Below are 18,750 nucleotides of genomic sequence, written 5' to 3'. Positions count from 1 at the left end.
CAGGAGAGTTGGAAACTGGGATATTGGAAGGATAGTCACAGGGGCGTACGCACTTCTTACAACTTACCAAGCCTCACACTTAACAGCCTGTGTATTTTACAGAAAGTAAAACAAGATAAACCAAAACAATATAAATCAAAACAAAATATTTAAAGTTTTCCAAGTTTTTTACTTTATTTACCCACATTTCCAATTAGCCAGGTTTGGTTTAAAAGGCTCTTATAAACAGTTTGAAGAACCCAATTACAAAGCACACAGATGGGTCCTTTCTCTGCTGGTCTTTTCTCTGCTCAAACCCACGGGATCATAGGTTGAGGCTGCAATTCACGCTTTGGGAGATGAGCTCTCCATTTAACACACTATCAAACCTGCCACACCCGTGCGAAGGGTGCGGAAGCTCCGGAACACCGTTCTCTGGGCAGTTCGCCTCCCGAATGGAAGGAACCTGTCTGGTTACAGGCACCCCCATCTGTGACTCTTTCTGCTGTTTGTTGTGCCAGGGCCTACACACTCAATATTGTGAAATAGGTCTTCCAGGCCGCATCGTGCTTTCTTGTGATACACAGCAAGCCCAGATGTGAGTGCAGCAAGAAGAATTTCAACACTACATATTCATGAGTCTCTTCAGTTCTGTATAGAGCTGCATCAGTAAACGCTCTGACCTCTAAAAGTTCATCATCTAAAATAAATACTAAATATTCAGAAGCACTTATCAACGTAGGCATGAATATAAAATTGAAAACGATGTCAAAACACAGCTTAACGGAATCATTCCGGACTCAATTCCTTGGGCTTCCCTGGCCCAGAAAAATAGAAAATCAAGCACTGCCTTTGCCTGTTTTTCACTCATTTTGGGAAACAAAACAAAAACAAACCTAACTTTTATACGCTCTTCAGATCCTGTGCATTGTTCTTGTGTCAGAGCCAAGTAACGTGCTTATGACTTACTTTACGGCAGGCACAGTCCTGAAAAGCTTCCATGGACTTATTCATTGAATTCTCACACCAACCCCTCCTTGGAAGATTGTGTCTCTATTCTGAAGGTATGGAAAATGAGGGACAGAGAAGGAAATGAATGAAGATAATATTATCTTTTAGAGGACACGGAGGTGAATCTTAAAATATGTGTCAATTGCCTTAGCTCAGGCTCCTGTAACAAAATACCAGCCTGGGTGGCGTGAGCAGCACACACTCACTTCTCACAGTTCCCGAGGCTGCAAGTCTGAGGCCAGGGCCCGCATGGTCGGGTGGTGGTGTGTGCACTGTTCGTGGGGGGCAGATGGTTGCCTTCTCTGTGTCCTCGCCGGGGGTAGGGGGCAGGAGGGAGCTCGGCCTGCCTCTGCTCACAAAGACACTAACCCATCATGCAACTCCACTCTCAGGATCTCATCCAAACCTAGTTACCTCCCGAAGGCCCCGCTCCCAACACCAGCACCTTAGAGCTGCCACATAGGAATTTTAGGGACGCAAACATTCAGTCCATCGCCATCCGTGGGAGAGAAACGTCATTGTTGTATATGCATGTGACAGAGAAAACTTTTGACAAAAGCCATCACCTATCCCAAATTATTGTACTCCTACAGATTCCTAAATCCCAGAACGGTCTCCGGAAGTTTCCAGAGCTGCTTCTGAGAAGCCAGCTAATCCTGGGGCCTCCCTCACACACCGCTGCAGGTGGGGACAGCAGCCACGACAAGGGTGATGGTGACACCCACTTCTATCCCGCTACCCCTCCAAGGAAATGGCCTTATTTCACCTCGTAGACTCAATGTTGGTGATAAAGGTGGTCTGTATTTGGGTGCTACCTGAGTACAGATGGGTCTGGTTACTTAAAAACTACACTCTAAAACTTATTTCGTGCAAAAAGACATAATTACATTTAAAGACAGATACCTAAACAATTCTATAAGAACCATAACTATTTTTAGTGGGATGCTAGGTGGTTTCTTATAGCTGGGCCTTTCTAAATCATGCTTCTCATGCCGTATTTGTCAGAGTAAATATTTAAGTAATTGTTTAAAAATCATTTTGGAATACATATTTTAAGTAAACACACAAGTAATACCGATATAGAAGACTCAAAAACGACACCAGTAAATAAAAATACCACTAGTCTTTAGCATGGCCTTGTCTGTCCATCTATATTTTAAGTTCCCAGAGCACAATACTGCTCATGCAGCCCCCACAATTCCCAGCACCATGCCAAACTCACAGACTTTTTCATCGGACAATATTTTAATATGTTGCATTAGACGTAGTTTGGCAGGTTAAGAGCCTTCTCTAACTAAGACTCAAGTAAAACCCCTCTTAGAAATTGTACCAAAGGTGCAAAACAGTTTTCTGATTCTTCCATAAAGAGAGCGAATGAAAATAATCGTAAGCTGTTAAAGAATAGCCAATAGCTCTTGGGAGCTATGATGAGGATTTAAATACAAACGAATTAGAACCACATGAATTAAAGTCCCATTGAAATATATATGTGGGCTAATACTTTCAGGCTTTGCCAGTTCTGAAATGCCCAGAACAGAGTTCAAGAGCCATTGGCAACATTCAAGCACCGCAGAATTGCCAGTTTCTTGTGGAGAACTATTTGCAGCCTCATATTCCCCATGTGAGGCCCTCATCCGCAGTCACTGGACTGAGTCCAATAAACCTGTCCAGGTGTCACGAAAAAGCCCATGAAGTCTGTGTGTTTATCTGCTCTTTCGCTTTTAAAAACCTGTTATTCGGGATTGCGAATAAGATAAGTGACCAGAAGCTTCAAAAATCGAGAAACTGTAATGTAGTCCCTAAAGCTAGTGCTGTTTGCCAGGGTTTTATAACTGCTATAGACAACTTGTCTTTCTAGAAGACTCGGTGACTATGACAAAACGTAGAGCGTCAAGCAGACTGTTAGGCGGCATTTCCTGCTCCGGAACTAGCAGCAGGTGGCCCTGCCATAAGGGCACATATGGCTGAGACGGTCCCACCAGGGACGCTGCGAGCAGAAACGCAGCCGGTGAGCCCTGGGGAATGGAGTCCCCGGCGCTGTGACCAGACTGTGCGCCTCCTCGGACGCAGCAGATGCCGGGGGCTCGCGAGCCGCCACGTCTTCACATGCAAGAGATTTCTATCCCAGTCCGTTCTCCTTTCCGGTAAAGAAATCCCTCCGACGACATTTTTATCAGATTATTTCAAATTAACTAATAGGAATGTCTTTTGTTCTCATCTGTTAAACTCAATTACATTTCTTTGCATAAGATGAACACTTTTAAGTCCGTTATGGTGCACAGGGGTTATTGATTAGTCGCATAATGTAATAAATTTTCCATACAACTGCACTGACGTGGATACCCATGTTCATTTGTTTTAAGAGGAGTGAATATATATACATATACACACATGTCTGTGTATGTGACCTAGAAGAAAGCAAAATATTATATTTTCCACTGCTTACTCTTAACTGGATCATCTTTCTCCGCTTGCATGTGTTGGCCACCCGTGTGCATGGCAGCAGCATCCTCCCCACTTCAAAGGCAGTGGCCACGCAGCCGTATGTGCCTTTAAATCAACCGTCTTGATATAATTACTTGTGTTTTTTTTCAGTTTGAACAATAAATTATATGGTCAGATAAATGCAAAGAAGCATGATTTTATTTATTTGACTACTGTGGTCACCTAGGTTCTATATTTACTTTTATATCTTAATTAGAAGTAAGTATCAACATGCTCCTTATACACAGAGCTGACCTTTGTTTTAATGTTTTAAAGTAGCCATTTTAGACACTTCAAACTAATTTTTCTAGAAGTGTGTCAGTGCATGTTAGCAGAGAAAAGAGGGCGATGCAACTTCTTAGCAAATATTATAATCGAACTGCATTATGCTGGAATAATTATATTACATTTTAAACCTACTTATAATGAAGGACAGAAAATTGTTTTTTAAGGAAAAAAAATTAAGATGAACAAAAAAAAATCCCTAATAAAAGCTTAAGAAGAGCTATCAAGTGGGACCTCCAATTCTCCCTGGTACACTTGTCAAACATACTTGTCATTCCCGGTAATATGTGGAGATCAGATGCTGATCATTAACCCTTTCAAACCACTGAGGCTTATAGTCAAGTATGTGTCTTCTGCAGTTCTCCCTCAGAACTTGGGCCATCTCCAGAGAATTTACGAGACCTCAACTCTGGGTGATGAACTGTGTAAACTTAATTTGTCTGAAGGCAAGGGTTAGAGAAGACCATTTTCTTGAGGATCTTTCTGGTGTGTTACCATCTCAGACACCTAAGGCAAAACTAGCAAGTTATCTGCGTACGCTCAGGGCGCGCTCGGCCTCCCTCTTGAAGCTGCCCCAACTACTGCTGCTAACTGTCCCTGTGCTGGCTTCCTCCTTCCAGCATTCTTTTCTCCTCTGCTTTGGGAGATTCAGAATCACCTGCTTCGTTTCATTGTCCATTCTTCGTGTGGCTTCTTCCAACTCTGAATATTTGAAAAGAAAGGAATGACTAAATATAATGAGTCTCTTCAGAAGCTGAGAAAGGGCCTAACAATTCTCATATCATAATCTCCACCGTGAAGTAAAAATCACCTCCTGAAAAGTACAAAAGCTGCAGGAAATCTGATGGCTCTCTTTTCTCAGAGTAAGAGAGAATGGTGCCCTGACATTACAGTTTTTCAGTTTCTATTGTATCCATTCATTTTATTCCAAGAAGAACCACTTATATCACAGGTCTGCAAACTACAGCGTTTGGTCAAATTCAGCCTACTCGTTTTGGTAAAAAATGTTTTACTGTGACATAGCTCTGCCCACTCATTTACATATTGTCTTGGCTTCTCTCTGAGGGCAGAAATGAGTAGTTGCCAAGTGACCTCATGACCTGCAAAACCAAAAAATGTACTATCTGGCCTTTTACAGAAAAAGTTTTCCAACCCCTGAAGTATATCATGCCTTGTTTTAAGAAGACATTGTTGTGCCTTAAGGTAACATTTTCATCTATTCACAAAATTTAAGGATTTTTTCCCTTAATTTTACTCATAATTTAATGTAATAATATTTCTTTCTAGTTTTCATAATTAATGCCACTTAGTAAAATACATCATATAGAGGATTTTTCTTTGAAGCAACTAATTTTGTTTTTTAAATTAGTTCATGCTGTTAAAGTTATAAGGATAGTTAAATTTTTTATAATATGCTTTTCTTGGCTTTCTCCTTTCATTCATTATTTAATTTTCATATTGGTTCAGTAATATGTAATGTGGTCAGTAGTCACTGAAATGATTATAAGAATGTGACATTTGCATTAATTTATCATTAATGGATAAACCAAGGGACTCAAACATCTCTTCAATTTATAAAAATATATTCAGGTTAGAGAACAATATAGCTGTTTATGTTCAGCCTGTGCTACTACAAGGCATTCTGAGATATATTGTAAATATAAATTATCAATGGACTAGTTTTGATATTACTTTGAAGAGAGTTTGTTCTCATTTTTTGTGTAGTTTAGGACTGTACATTCATGTGCGTTTAAAAAGGATTATAACATTACACTTCTTTAAATATAAATTAATACAAGACTAGAAATCTGGTGATAAGCAAGTCTTTGTCAATGTCATTGGATCCATCTAAGAAAGACAATTTGCCTTATTTTCTTAAATGGCTTTCAAGTCTAGAATGTCATCTAAAGTAGAATGTCATCAAAGTTCAATTTATAGATTCATGAAATGATAGAACTGGAGAATACCCCTTGGAAAGTATTCAGATCAGGCTCTTTATTTTACAAATATGGTGATAGATTTCCCTTCATTTGCATTGAAGTTCTAAAGAAACTAACTTGTCTTTGGTTAGCAAATTAATTTCTAGCCCAGCTCAACTAACAGGCAGTTCTCACACCTCCCACTGTAGAATCATTTTCACTAAATAGCAAGTGTCTCTCACTGATGTCTTCTTCCATATTATCTGCGGTATATAATCTGGAGTCTTAAACGTGACTTGTGTCTTGTCCCTATTTGTTGATAAATTGAGGGTGCATATGCTCTTGCCTCCAATAAATGATTACTGGAAATATAAACTTTTACTGCTATTTTGTTGTGCTTATATTATACCCTAATCTATCTAGATGTGGGCTCTTCCATCTATTCTTCTTGACACTGCATTATATCAATATTAGACATTCATCCTTTATTCTTTAAAGTGTTGTCATTATTTCTTCAAATATTCTATCTGATTTTTTTCTTATTTCTCTCTGTCTAACATTATGACATTGTTATTTCTACTCCTATCCCCCACACTTGTAACAATTTGTTTATATTTCCTATCTTGCCTTTCCTAATGGCCTCTATAATTGATCTTCCAGTTCTAAAATTCATTCTTTGCCTTTGTCTTGTTTCCATTTAACCCATATGTGTGTTCTTTATTTCAACTATTATTATCTTTTCTTTTTTACTATAAGTTTATCTTCTCTATCATATATCTAGATAGATAGATAGATAGATATATGCATGTAGATATATGGGTGATGGGCACACAATGCAATATACAGATGGTAGATCATAAAATTGTGTACTTGAAACCTGTATAACTTTATTAACCAATGTCACCCCAATAAATTTAATAAAAATTATATATATATATATATATATATATATATATATAGTTTTTTAATGACTACTCTTTTCTCAGTTTGTTGATAGCTCTATGGATGTAATGTTTAAAAATTCTTGACTCACCAGCTCTATTAATTCAGGCTTACCAGCACAGTGTATTTAATGATTTACGGTTTCTCTTTTATTTTGGTTGTGCTATTTGTGTCTGGCTATTTTTGTCCATGAGATTATTTCAGGAATCTTGATTAGTATCATAAAGGGTAGCAGGGCCCAGATCTGATCTAACTTGTGAAGTTTCTCATGGGTTTGGAGGTGGAAGATGCCCCTGGAAAGAGACCCCGGAATATCATAGGCCGGGATTGACCAACTCCAGCTGTTCTCTCCTCCTCAAGGGACTGTCCTCCAGGAAACTGAGATCTCTCTGCCTGACAGTGCTCTGCGCTGAAAACCTTTTCTCACTGATGATGGTCGTCCAGCTGTAGTCTGCAATAGAGTCAAAGCAAGAACCAGTCAGCAGCCAGCTGGTCTTCACTGCCTGCTTCCCACCTGGTGAAGGCTGTGGTTGGGCCCGGCTACTGTTCTGCTCTGAAGTCATGAGCTGGCTGGAGCGGGCCACACAGGACCCAGCAGAGAAAAGGGCAGAGAAAAGGGCGCTCCAGGTCCCTGCCTTGTTTTCTGCCTCTGCCTCTGCCTTGGGTCCCCCTTGCTCTTCCTCTGGGCCTGGCAGGCACTCTACCTGTCCGTTTCCTCAAGAGGTTCTTCAAATGAACACACTTCCTGTGACTTCTGTAAGGTTTCTAGGCTGGACTGGGAGAGAGTGAACAGCCTGTGACACAATCTTATTAGTAACAGAAGATGCGTGTACACACATCTGAAATGGGCATTGTGGAATTGTTGTAAAATAGCGTAAGAAAGCTGGAAGCAATTTAAATGTCTAAATGTAGGGTTGTGGTTATATTAATTAAATTAGCGTCATTTACTGGAGTAAGTGAAAGATTTAGATATCTAAGTGTTACTAAAGGCAACTTTCAAGAAACAATATCAAGGAAAGAGAAGCAAGGTGCAGAACATTAGAATAAATGTGGGAAATAAAGCATTAAATCTGGAAAGTCAAAGAATGCAGTCCAACCACATCAGACACGTACACAACACACACCCGAACACGAACTGTGGCCTTGACAACCGAAGATTGTACCTTTCACTCAAAGAAGAGACCTTTTCTTTCCCAGAGCTCTCATCTATCCCTAAAGAGTGACTTTGGGGAAACCCGCTTGGTTCAAATACACGCCTGTGGACTAATGGTTTTATCTAAGGAATAAGGGCTCTCTGGCCACCCTGAATGATGTGCTGATGTGTGTACTCAGACTCAGGGAACGCAGAACCATGGTTGACAAAAAACATGGAGAAGTCGGTGCTCAAATGAAAGGGATATGAGAGAGGACAACAAAACCTATGGGTAATCTCTCTCTCTTTCTCTCTCTCTCTCTCTCTCTTTCTCTGTGGCTCTGAATCGCATTCAGGGTTTTGATTGGTTGTATTTCTACATTTAAAAAAATCAGTATGTGTTTATTAGATTTATTTACTTTTAAAATATTTCAACTATTTTAAATTTGGTGGGTTCTTGCTACTTAAACACTCAGGTCTTTTAGGGACATTCTCTATTATCTCCTTGCAAATGCCATAGCAACTGCTAGGAAAATGGATCTTAATGTCACTGTCCCACTGCCCCACTGCCCTTTAACTCCATATGAATTAATCACTTATATCTCTCATCTCCTGCTCGAAATGTTTTCATGTGGGTTTTTTTTTTTCTGAGAAAATTCATTTATTGGGAAGCTCTGTCTGCTCCCACTGTAAGGGTACAAGCCCATAAGCTCTGTGGAGTGTCACCACTAGTCAGATGCCATTTGCATTGTATCTCCCAGAAATTCCTAAATATTTGGGCTTGCTTTTGTCTTTCCAGAAATATTTGGTCTTCTCATTTTTTATATTTGTCCTGTCATCTTAAAAGGGTTTGAAAGAGGAAGGGACTAATTGTGCTCACTGGGCATTGCAAGGCAATACATTCTCTAGTTCATCTTTGAGATGCAATAGGAAAGTGCTTACAAACGATTGTCTAATAATAAATATATATATTCTTTAGGAACATTCTGAAATTCAAGTGAAGATGCACTTTTAATTTCTGGCTGTTTTGGTCTATTGTACTTAATATTGACTGGCAAATAAATCAATAAAATGTTTTAGCTTCTCATTTCTTCTTCATGCACAGAGGGCTGTTCTCACCAGTGGAATCACAGTCAATGAGCACAAACAGATATTATTTCATCACTAATGATGCCCATTATGTTTTCAAAGCACAGTTCAACAACCATCTATTTCTCCATTCATATCTATACAAAAGATTAATTATAAAAAGCCCAGCTTCAATGACCTAGAATAAAAACTATAGATTTAATATGATGATAATGTATACAGAGCATCTTGTAAAACCACTAGGTAAAAACAAATAAGTGTCTCTTTGAATCTGTCTTCCAACAGATCAATTTACATGTTGGTTGATATATTTTAAATAATAACATGTAAAAACATTTTTGGAATACACAGGGTGTCCCCCCCCGCCCCAGATACACACACACACACACACACACACACACTTTAAGAGCTGATAACTGAATTTTGAAAATGTGTTTTAATAAACACTGCCTTTATAACTTTTTAAAGTGTGTATACATTTTGGGGGGATAGCCTATATTTAGGACACAAAGTTATAGAAAAATGGAAAGAAAATCTACAAAAGAAAATCTTGTATTTAATTGAAAAACAAAACTTTACACCTTTGTTGAATTCTGTTGACTGTCTTTCAGTATTTCAGCAAGAGAGTTATATAGGGTGTCCCAAAATTCATGCAAGATTTGCAAATCTTGTGTGAATTTTGGGACACCCTATATTTGAAAAGTTGACATCTTGTGTGTTATATTTCCTGTGTTCTGGGAACTATATTATAAAACTGAACAGAAAACAGAGGATTGTATTTTCTGCAGGAACACGTGTATTTTCAGGTTGTATTCTAGATCAAAATCATAAAACTAAACCTTAACAGAGAATAATTACTAACAAATTGTCATCAATCTGGATATTAATATAACAAAAATGTTAAAATACATGTAATAGCATCGAAGAATCTCAAAAACATTTTGGTAAGTGAATGAAGCCAGACACAAAAGACAACACACTGTATCATGTCATGTATGTGAGATTCTAGAAATGGGATTACTATAAAGTGGAATTTGGGGAGATGAAAATGCTCTAAGACTAGTGGTGATTCCATGACTTTACACATTTATCAAAGCTCATTAAATTGCACACTTAAAATTTAATTGATAGTATTTACATTGTACCTCCATCTAAATAAAAAGAATAATAATCTCCACTGATGACTTACAGTCATTATTACAATAAAGATCAATACCATGAACATATCCTATGGATTTGCAGCATTCATTTCATGGCATCCTTGAAATTCATCTTATTCAATGTTCCCTTTGCTTTTTGTTCTATCTTTCTAAATGTCCATGCTCCAGCCTCCCTACCCCTGCCCCCATTATTGGTAGAAATATGCTATTACCTCTAATTGCACAACCCTTCCCCGACTTTTATCTGTAGCACCCATCAATTAGTACTCTCTCTTTAAGAAGAGAGCAAACATCATTTCCACAGGGATCCTCCCTGATGACGTACATTAGAGTAGTCGCCTTAGAAAAGGCCCTTCAAACCCTCTCTTTTACCCCAGGAATGCTTTTCATAGTTCCTGGTGTTAGTTACATAAATATTCCTTTCTCTTGATAGTGCTATGCACCTTCCTGCATCCTAACACTTACAATGGTAAGAGAAGAGGGTTTGTGAAGCAAGGCAAGCTAATCAAAACATACACATTTCTTTAATGCAAAACCACCCAAGAGATATGCCAACTGGAGGCTCATCTTGGCTCCGAAGGTTCACCTGAGGTTAAATTACAGAGGAACCCTATCCCTTCTGTCCTACTTCTACCCCAAGGCCCCTATCTATTGGTGGAAGTGATAAGTAAGTGACAATTCACATAAGAGGCTGAGCTTGCAGGAAAGGATGGAGGTTAAGGAAGAGGGGTTAAGAAAGAAAAGGAATAGAGAAGGGCCACCGAGGAGAATTTTTTCTTCTGACAACAATGTGTTGATAATATGGGAGCATCCACAGAGTCAAGAATTAAGTCCTGCCCATTGAAGGAGCTGTAAGCATGTGGCACAGGCAAAAAGAGTAAAATGTGTGAATTTCTACCCACTTCTGACTCGTTATGTCTGGAATGGATAGAAGACACATATCCAAGGGAAGGAATTTGGACATTACACAGTATTTTCGGCTTCTATTTGTCAAGCAACATTAATGTTAAGATATCCATTATTCCTTCCTTTATTAATATAGGAGATAGGGCAAAGTTTGAGTTATTAAATAATGGTTTCATAAAATGGGTACATTGTTACTTATCTCCCTGAGATAAGAACTCAATCTTTCTCCTTTGCTGTGGTGTCCCTTATGTCTAGCATCTTGACCTGCATGTGGTAGACACTATTCAATGAATATCACTAAATTAAATTATATTTTGGAAGAAGAGAAGGTCGTTTTTAACACTGCTCAAACTTTGATTGTCTTCGGTATATCTAAGTTAGACCATGAATGCTCAGATTTGTCTCACTACCGGATGTGTAGAATCAAAGCAAATTTTAATCCAATATGATTCAATTTTGGTTATGATTGGACTACTCAAAGTTTGTCAACATTAATTCTTATTTAAATATTCAGGAAATAAATTACTCAAATTAAACAAATTAAGTAAATAAATAGTATGCTGGAAAAATCAAATACAAAATATAACCTGAAAAGAGGAAGATGAATTACTGCTTTGTTTTTTTAACCATACAGTCTGTGTTATGTCTCATGGCTAATTAAGATGGATTTTTAAAAACTAATATGTAAGATCTCTTTTCCTTGATGATATTTTATAGAAATTAGAAAATAAAATATTGGAACTTTTATAAAGCTGGGATTGAAGAGATAGAGAATGACATTGAAAATTTATATGTGTAGATAAAAAATTGTGGAAGTAGTCAGCTTTATAAGATTCTACCTAACACTCTTGCTCTCTCCCAGAAGACCACTAAAATGACAGAATATATTTTAAAGAGGCAAAACTAAATAAAACAAATTAACAACACAAACATATAAATAAATAAAAACAGACAGATTAAGGTCAGGATTCCAGCAGAGGGCAAATGGCAGGCATATTACCAGACTGAAGAAAACAGAATCTTAAATCTGCAGTGGGATCTGATGTAAGAGTATTTTAGTTTTGTAAGAAACAGCCACACTAGTTTCCTAAGTGGCTGCATTGTTCCGCACTCTCACCAGCAGTGAATGCGGGTTCCTGCTGCTCCACTTCCTCACCAGCACGTGGTGTCAGTGTTCTGGATTTGGGCTGTTCCTATAGGCCCATCGCTTTAATTTGTGTCTCCCTAATGACATACAATGGTGAAATATTTATTGATTTCAGAGAGGAAGGGAGAAGGAGAGAGAGATAGACACATCAATGATGAGAGAGAATCATTGATCACCTGCCTCCTGCACGCCCCCTACTGGGGATCGAGCCTGCAACCCAGGCATGTGCCCTTGACTGGAATTGAACCTGGGACTCTTCAGTCCGCAGGCTAATGCTCTATCCACTCAGCCAAACCACCTAGGGCTTTTGCCTGTTTTTTTTTTTTTTTTTTTTAATCGTCATTTATTTTCTTATTGTTAAATTTAAACATTTTTGTATATATTTTTTAGAACAGTCTTTTATCTGATATGTATTTTGTAAATATTTTCTCCCAGTCTATGACATATTTTTGTTCTCTTGAAAGTGTCTTTTGCAGATAAGTTTTTAATTTAAATGAAGTTCAGAGGGAAGAGAGAGAGAGAGAGAGAGAGACAGAAAGAAAGAGAGAGGGGTTTCAAAAGATTCAAAAGAGCGGTGGATGTGATTAGCACATGGATTGGATGAAATAAAACATTTAAGAAGCTGAGTAAGAATTTAAGAGATATTGCCAAAGGGAAAAATCCATGCCAGAAAAGTCTAAGAAAGATGTATGATAACCAAGGAGTTTCCCAATACCCAGTCCACAGGCAGACGAGGAAGATGATAAAGAAAGAAAGGGCTTATCCGCGGTCTAGCAGGTGAGGGCCACAAAGAACCATGGCTTGAGGACGACCCCCATTCTTGCAGTTTCTGCCTGAGAGATGCTTCGATTCTTTTAGGTAAGTCACTGCTAAGGTTCTCTCCTGCTTCCCATTCCTGAGAGGGAGTGTTTGTCTCCTGCTCCACAATTGTATCCTGGCTGTGTGTGTGCTTGTGGGGTCGGGCGCTGATACATTTTCTTTATTATTGTTGTTCACAGATTTCTGGCCTAAAAGGAGTCGGATTTGTAACTCATGGAACTATCACAAGATTCTGGACTTTCTGCCCAGCGTGACGATGGGAATTACAGAGCCTTGTCCCTTGGAGGAAAGGGAGTGAGCTTTATCAGTGGCCGCAGTGTGCCTCGCATTTTCCTGCTCCTAAGTGGCAATCCTTGAGCCTCCACCCATCTCAACCTTGTATGCTGAGTGCCTAGGGGGAGGTTAGATGACATGTCCTTTGGTTCACGCGTCTTCTGACCAAGATGAATGACACCCACAGAGCTGCATCCAAGGAACTGTGCCTAAGGAATCACATCTGCATCCAGACCAGATGACGATCCTGAAATCCTGGCTCTCAGGCCTCATCCCGATGCTGTAATACGATGAGGATCTGGGAGTACAGGCCTCCCTACACACAGGGGCGAACTGAGTTGGCACATGCGGGGAATGTGAAGAATTTGTAACCACAGAGGAACCGGAGAGCTTGACGTACTGGCTGAAGTTCCCTGTCACTCCTCCCTGAGCCCGGAGGGGCTTTGCCACCAACCTCTGGAGGAAGTGATGCTGTCTGGCCTGGGGGTTCCATCAGAAAGTCCACGTAGCTATGACTTCGTCTTCCTCTTTGGGGCACTGATTCTGAGCAGATCCAGATGTTGTGTGAGAAGTGGAACGCAGCGTCCTGGAAAGGCCACACGAGTATTCTGGCTCTCCGCTCCTGCTGAGCGCCAGCCCACAGTCAGCGTCATCTCCCAGCGAGGGGGGAGGGAGGGGAGGAGGGAGCCATCTCTGATGTCTTGCTCAGCTAAGCCTTCCCGCCCCAGCCATTATATGCAAGTGAATTGCATGAGAAACCCAAGTGGATAGTGTCCAGCAGAGACCTTCCTGAATTTCTGACCCACAAAGTCATGGCAACATTAAAACATCACGGCTGCTTTTAGCCAGGAGATTTTGGAAGAGTTTGTTATGAAAGAGGAGTCTCCAGAAAAGCTGCCTATTGCTTATCCTCAACAGAGCAGCCAGATGATCTTTTCTATAAACTAAGTGAGACGGCGATACAGCTGCCCGGGAAGGTCCTGCCATGAAGGGACTTCCCTTTTCATCAGAGCACACAGCAAGGCCCTGGCCGGGATGGCCCGTTCTCCGCCTCCTTAGCTTCTCTCCCACCCGAGGTCACTCACCCACAGCGCTGCTTTCTCCTTACTATTCACACACCTGCCCTAGGACACTCCCACCCGCGGGCTTCCTACAGCTGCTCCCTTTGCTACGTCCCCATGTCCACCTGGCTGCACTGCCTTCGCATCCTTTGTGCTATAAAATCTCACCTTTCATTGAGGCCTGCCCTGAGCCTCGCCCTCCCCCATCCACAGGGCTCCTGATCCTCCGGCTGGACCTTTTCAATAATTGTACTGACTTGCCCTAGCACTTGCCACCTTCTCCCACTTACATTTATGTGTCCTTCACTTTCAGTCTCTTCTTGCCAATAACACCAATGAAGGGAGAGGTATTTGTGTGTGTGTGTGTGTGTGTGTGTGTGTGTGTGTGTGTGTGTTTTCCCCCTTGCATCCCAAATGGCTATAACAACGCATGCCTGGCACATGTACAAGGCCTAATGAATATTTGTTAAAGCATGAATGAGGGTTTAGGGATCATTTTTAATGGGAAAGCATATTTGAAGGCCAACATTTCTTCAGCTTAACCCCAGTTTATATTTTCTCTAAATTTTCCTTGACAATTTTAAAATGTGAAGTTTACTTAATAAATTCTTACCTTGCAAATTCGTCATAGCAAGAGCATATTGCTTTTTCAGTTACTATATAATTACTGTTATTTTATTTTATTTTTTAAAAAGAAAAAGCGATACTTAAGACTCAAGACCAGAAGTCATGGAAGGTGTTAACACCAACTGAAACTTGCTATTTTACCTTTGGACATTCTGCCGTTCCAGCCTGTGTCCTCATGATCAGTGAGGGAAACTTCACTGTCCACATTCAAACTTTGGACCTTGTCAAGGGTATTGTTAATCTGCCATAAATAAGAAAATTCCAACGTTCTACTGATCTACTCTCCTCATCTCACTCATTAAGTTACACCATGATGTCATTTTAAGGGAAAATTCTTTTCAGTTATAGCAATGCTCCCTAAGGACTATCTTTACAGAGGATCCTTATTTCATGTTTATTCAAAATAAACATGAAATATACATATATATTTTTTTTGTCATTCACCCAGTTATATTCTAACAACTGTGTATGGAAATGTTTTTGATTGCATTTATTGGGGTGGCATTGGTGACATAGGTTTCACGTGTACATCTCTATGATACCTCATCTGCATATTGGCATGATGCCCACCACCTAAGCCTAGTCTCCTTTCATCACCATATATGCAATTCCCCTTCACTATTCACCACCCACCCCTCCCTCTACTAACCACCATACCGTTGTCTCTATCTATGAGCTTTTGTTTTTCTCGTTTATTCATTCGTTGCTTTCAGTTTTATATCCCACATATGACTATAATCATAGGGTTCTTAACTTTTGACCAGGAGTGAAAAGCCTTTGCATTCTATACAATTTATTTGCCGACCTTACTAAAAATTGGGAATTTAACTTTCACACATTTGAGAAATGTGTTCAATGTTAAACTTATTTTGAAACATGGTGATGTGTGCAGGATTATTACTTCGTAAGCGATGGGTGCTGGTAGTATAAGTTGAAACTAATGCTTCACTCTATCAAATAGACACATCTGTCAATAGCTAAGAGCTTCCAAAGAGACGAGTCACTGAATGTGCAGGAGTTCAAAGGATATCCATTCTTAGCTGAATGACATAGAAAAGAGTGTAGAAACATCTGCTCAAGCAGAACCGTTGTGCCGTCTAGCTTTTTAATTGTAGCGTAATGTTAATGTTATTAATGTATCTGCAAAGACACACAGAGGTCGAGGATGCAGGGAGGGAGAGAAATCGAGAAAGGAAGAGAATCTGTGTGTTAATTATATTTTCTGGGAGTGAATGATGATGTGACTGCATTTAGTAAACTATATTTATAGGCAGACAATCTGATTTTAAAACAATTCCTTGAATATAAGTAATTCAAAAGACTGGCTGGAAAAGAGTATACCAAGGATAAGATAAAACGGACTTTGATTGGTAGTTTTGAAAATATAAGAGAAGTATAAGTTAAAACATTGGCTTGACATATTGAGGAAGAGATTCCATCAGCAGTGTGCATGTTAGCATCAAGCGATGTTTCCGAGATGACTTGTTTAATGGAATCCTCTAACATTAAAACAGTAATATATGTAATTGAGAATGAGTCTATTACCAAAGTGATTAGAGTTAACATTTGGTGTAGGCATATAATATACATCCACATCTAGCTCTATGTCTAAGTCACTCTCTATCCCTCAAAAATGTGTACCCATGTGCAGACTGTGGTACACGCATAGTTAAGTACAGACACATTTTAACCTCACTTTCCTGTTTGGCTTGCATTAAGGTAATTTGCTGATGATTTCAACCTACCTGAAATAACACTTCCCTTTTACTTAAAAATCTTTATACTTAAAGGCATTAATTCTAAAATATGTCCATGCGTCTTTAAATATATAAACAGTGCCAGGGTTTTCCTTAAGCATCATAAAAAAACTCTAATAGAAATTTTGTATTCATACCTCGTGCCATTTATGGAGAGTAACAAGCAACTCCCATTTCTATCCAATGCGTGATGTGGCCTCGAGGTAGCTTTGCTGCACATCGAACTTTCCATTGTGAAGAAGAGCCACCCCGTTTTTGTCTTCTTTGATCAGAATTTCAAGCTCTATAATTTTCTAGCTGCTCACAGAAACAAAGCCAGCCGAGCTCATACAGCAAGTGTATTCTGAAGGCTACAAATATTTGCTATTCAGAAAACCTCAATGAGGGTTTAGTTATTTAAAACTAAAGATAGAAAATTGCTATTAATAATGGGTTTCCGCTAACGAAGTGTGTTTATGCAAATGGGTGAACCCTAAATATGACCTGGAAACAAAAGACTGCTTAACAGTTACTATTAAGCAATACATTAGTAGATCAATTAAACAGAACTTCTTTCTAATGAGTGTGCGGTACCCTCGTTGCCATAGAAACCTGGAAAGAGAAAGCTTCAGATGTTAACAGCCTGAGAAACACACAAAATGTTTGTAAACATGCACCTTGAAAAGTGTGTGATCAGTTGAGTAATAAAAGGGTGAGGCATAGGATTTCCCAGCATAAGAGGAAGGACATAATTAAGAACTCAAGGTTTTATACATATGTTTTCATTATGCAGATCAGCTAAGAAGCTGCCAAACATTATCATGGGTCACAGTCGCATGCATTAGCTGGTATAAGGAAACAGGCTGCCTTCAGGATTGGAAAGAAGTGACATGAATTCCTCTCACATTAAGGGGGACTGAAAAATTCATGTAGAGTGTTCTCCAAAGTGAAGAGGAAGCCAAGAGAGGGTTAAAAACACATTTGCAATTATTATGCCCATAGCATTTTCACCCAAAGATACAATATGTCTAAGCATTTTTTCTCCTTTATTTTTTTTCCTTCTCTAATTCTTGTTTGAAGCCTCTTTTCCCTCTTTGTTGTGGTGCCTGCATTAATAATATTTGATTTGGCTTAAACAATTCCTAACAAACTGAAATGTCTGAGGCTCTATAGACAAATACTGTTATTAATCCAAGTACAATTACTGAATTGAACAAGAAAAATAATTTGGGCCACTTTAGGCTCCTGACTTCCAATGATAATTACTCCAATTTGGGTTATACTTTAAAGAGAAACAAAGCAGCTAAATAGCAATTCTATTCAGCAAAGAATTAATTTCTTTCCTATTCTCTAGTATGACAGAGTATTGGATTCTCTTAGAAGCTAATAAACCAGAAATTCCACAGCCATTTTGTACGAAGTTTCATTCATAATTGCTGAGATAGCAGTTGGGACAAAGACAACATTCTCCTGTCAGTGAAAGGAAAGTAAGATAAAGAGCTTGACATTGGCCAAGGCCCCGGGGTGGAGTCCCGGGCTCAGGAACCTGCCCACCTGACTGTGGGTTCTCCCTGGCCACCGGTTCTCCATCATGTTCTCTCAACCTGAGCGAATGACCCGGCGTGGCCGGGTCCCTGCCACTTGCACGAGGGTGGCTGATGTGTTTGCTGCTTCAGAGCATAGTGATCAGCGACGTGCGCTCCAGTGGTGCGTTCCTTTCCTTAGGGAAAGTCATGATGCTGCCATAGCATCTTGTCTTGGGACAGACAGTGGCATTAGATGGATTGTGGGTCCCTGTCTTCCACCTGCCCCCCCAGTTCCTCAGGTGCCACCCTCTGAACACCTGATGGGAAGCTGGGCTAGTTTATAATCATCACAGAGCGCCTGGTCCTCCCAGTGTCATAAATTTGGAATTAATCTTTCAAAGGTCGGAGGGTAATAATTATGTGACACGCTTCACAGGGAGCACATGTTTTGAACAAAAGCAATAGCACAAATCACTGCAAGTCTACTGCTCTCCAACATGGCCATCTACCAGATCACCAAACTTAACAGGCAGTGCCCTGCGGTGTCAGGCAGCGCCTGGCCCCCTCTGGCAGTCGGGGGAGACCATGCCCTCTCCCCGAGGCTGCTCACACCCCTTTCCACGTGGCTCTCTCCATCTTCCACGCCAGGATCAG

This window comes from Myotis yumanensis, unplaced genomic scaffold, assembly GCF_028538775.1.
Source record: "Myotis yumanensis isolate MYYU_CA2020_CCGP unplaced genomic scaffold, mMyoYum1.0.hap1 SCAF_4, whole genome shotgun sequence".
NCBI lineage: Eukaryota > Metazoa > Chordata > Mammalia > Chiroptera > Vespertilionidae > Myotis > Myotis yumanensis.
Note: the sequence above shows the minus strand (reverse complement) of the source record.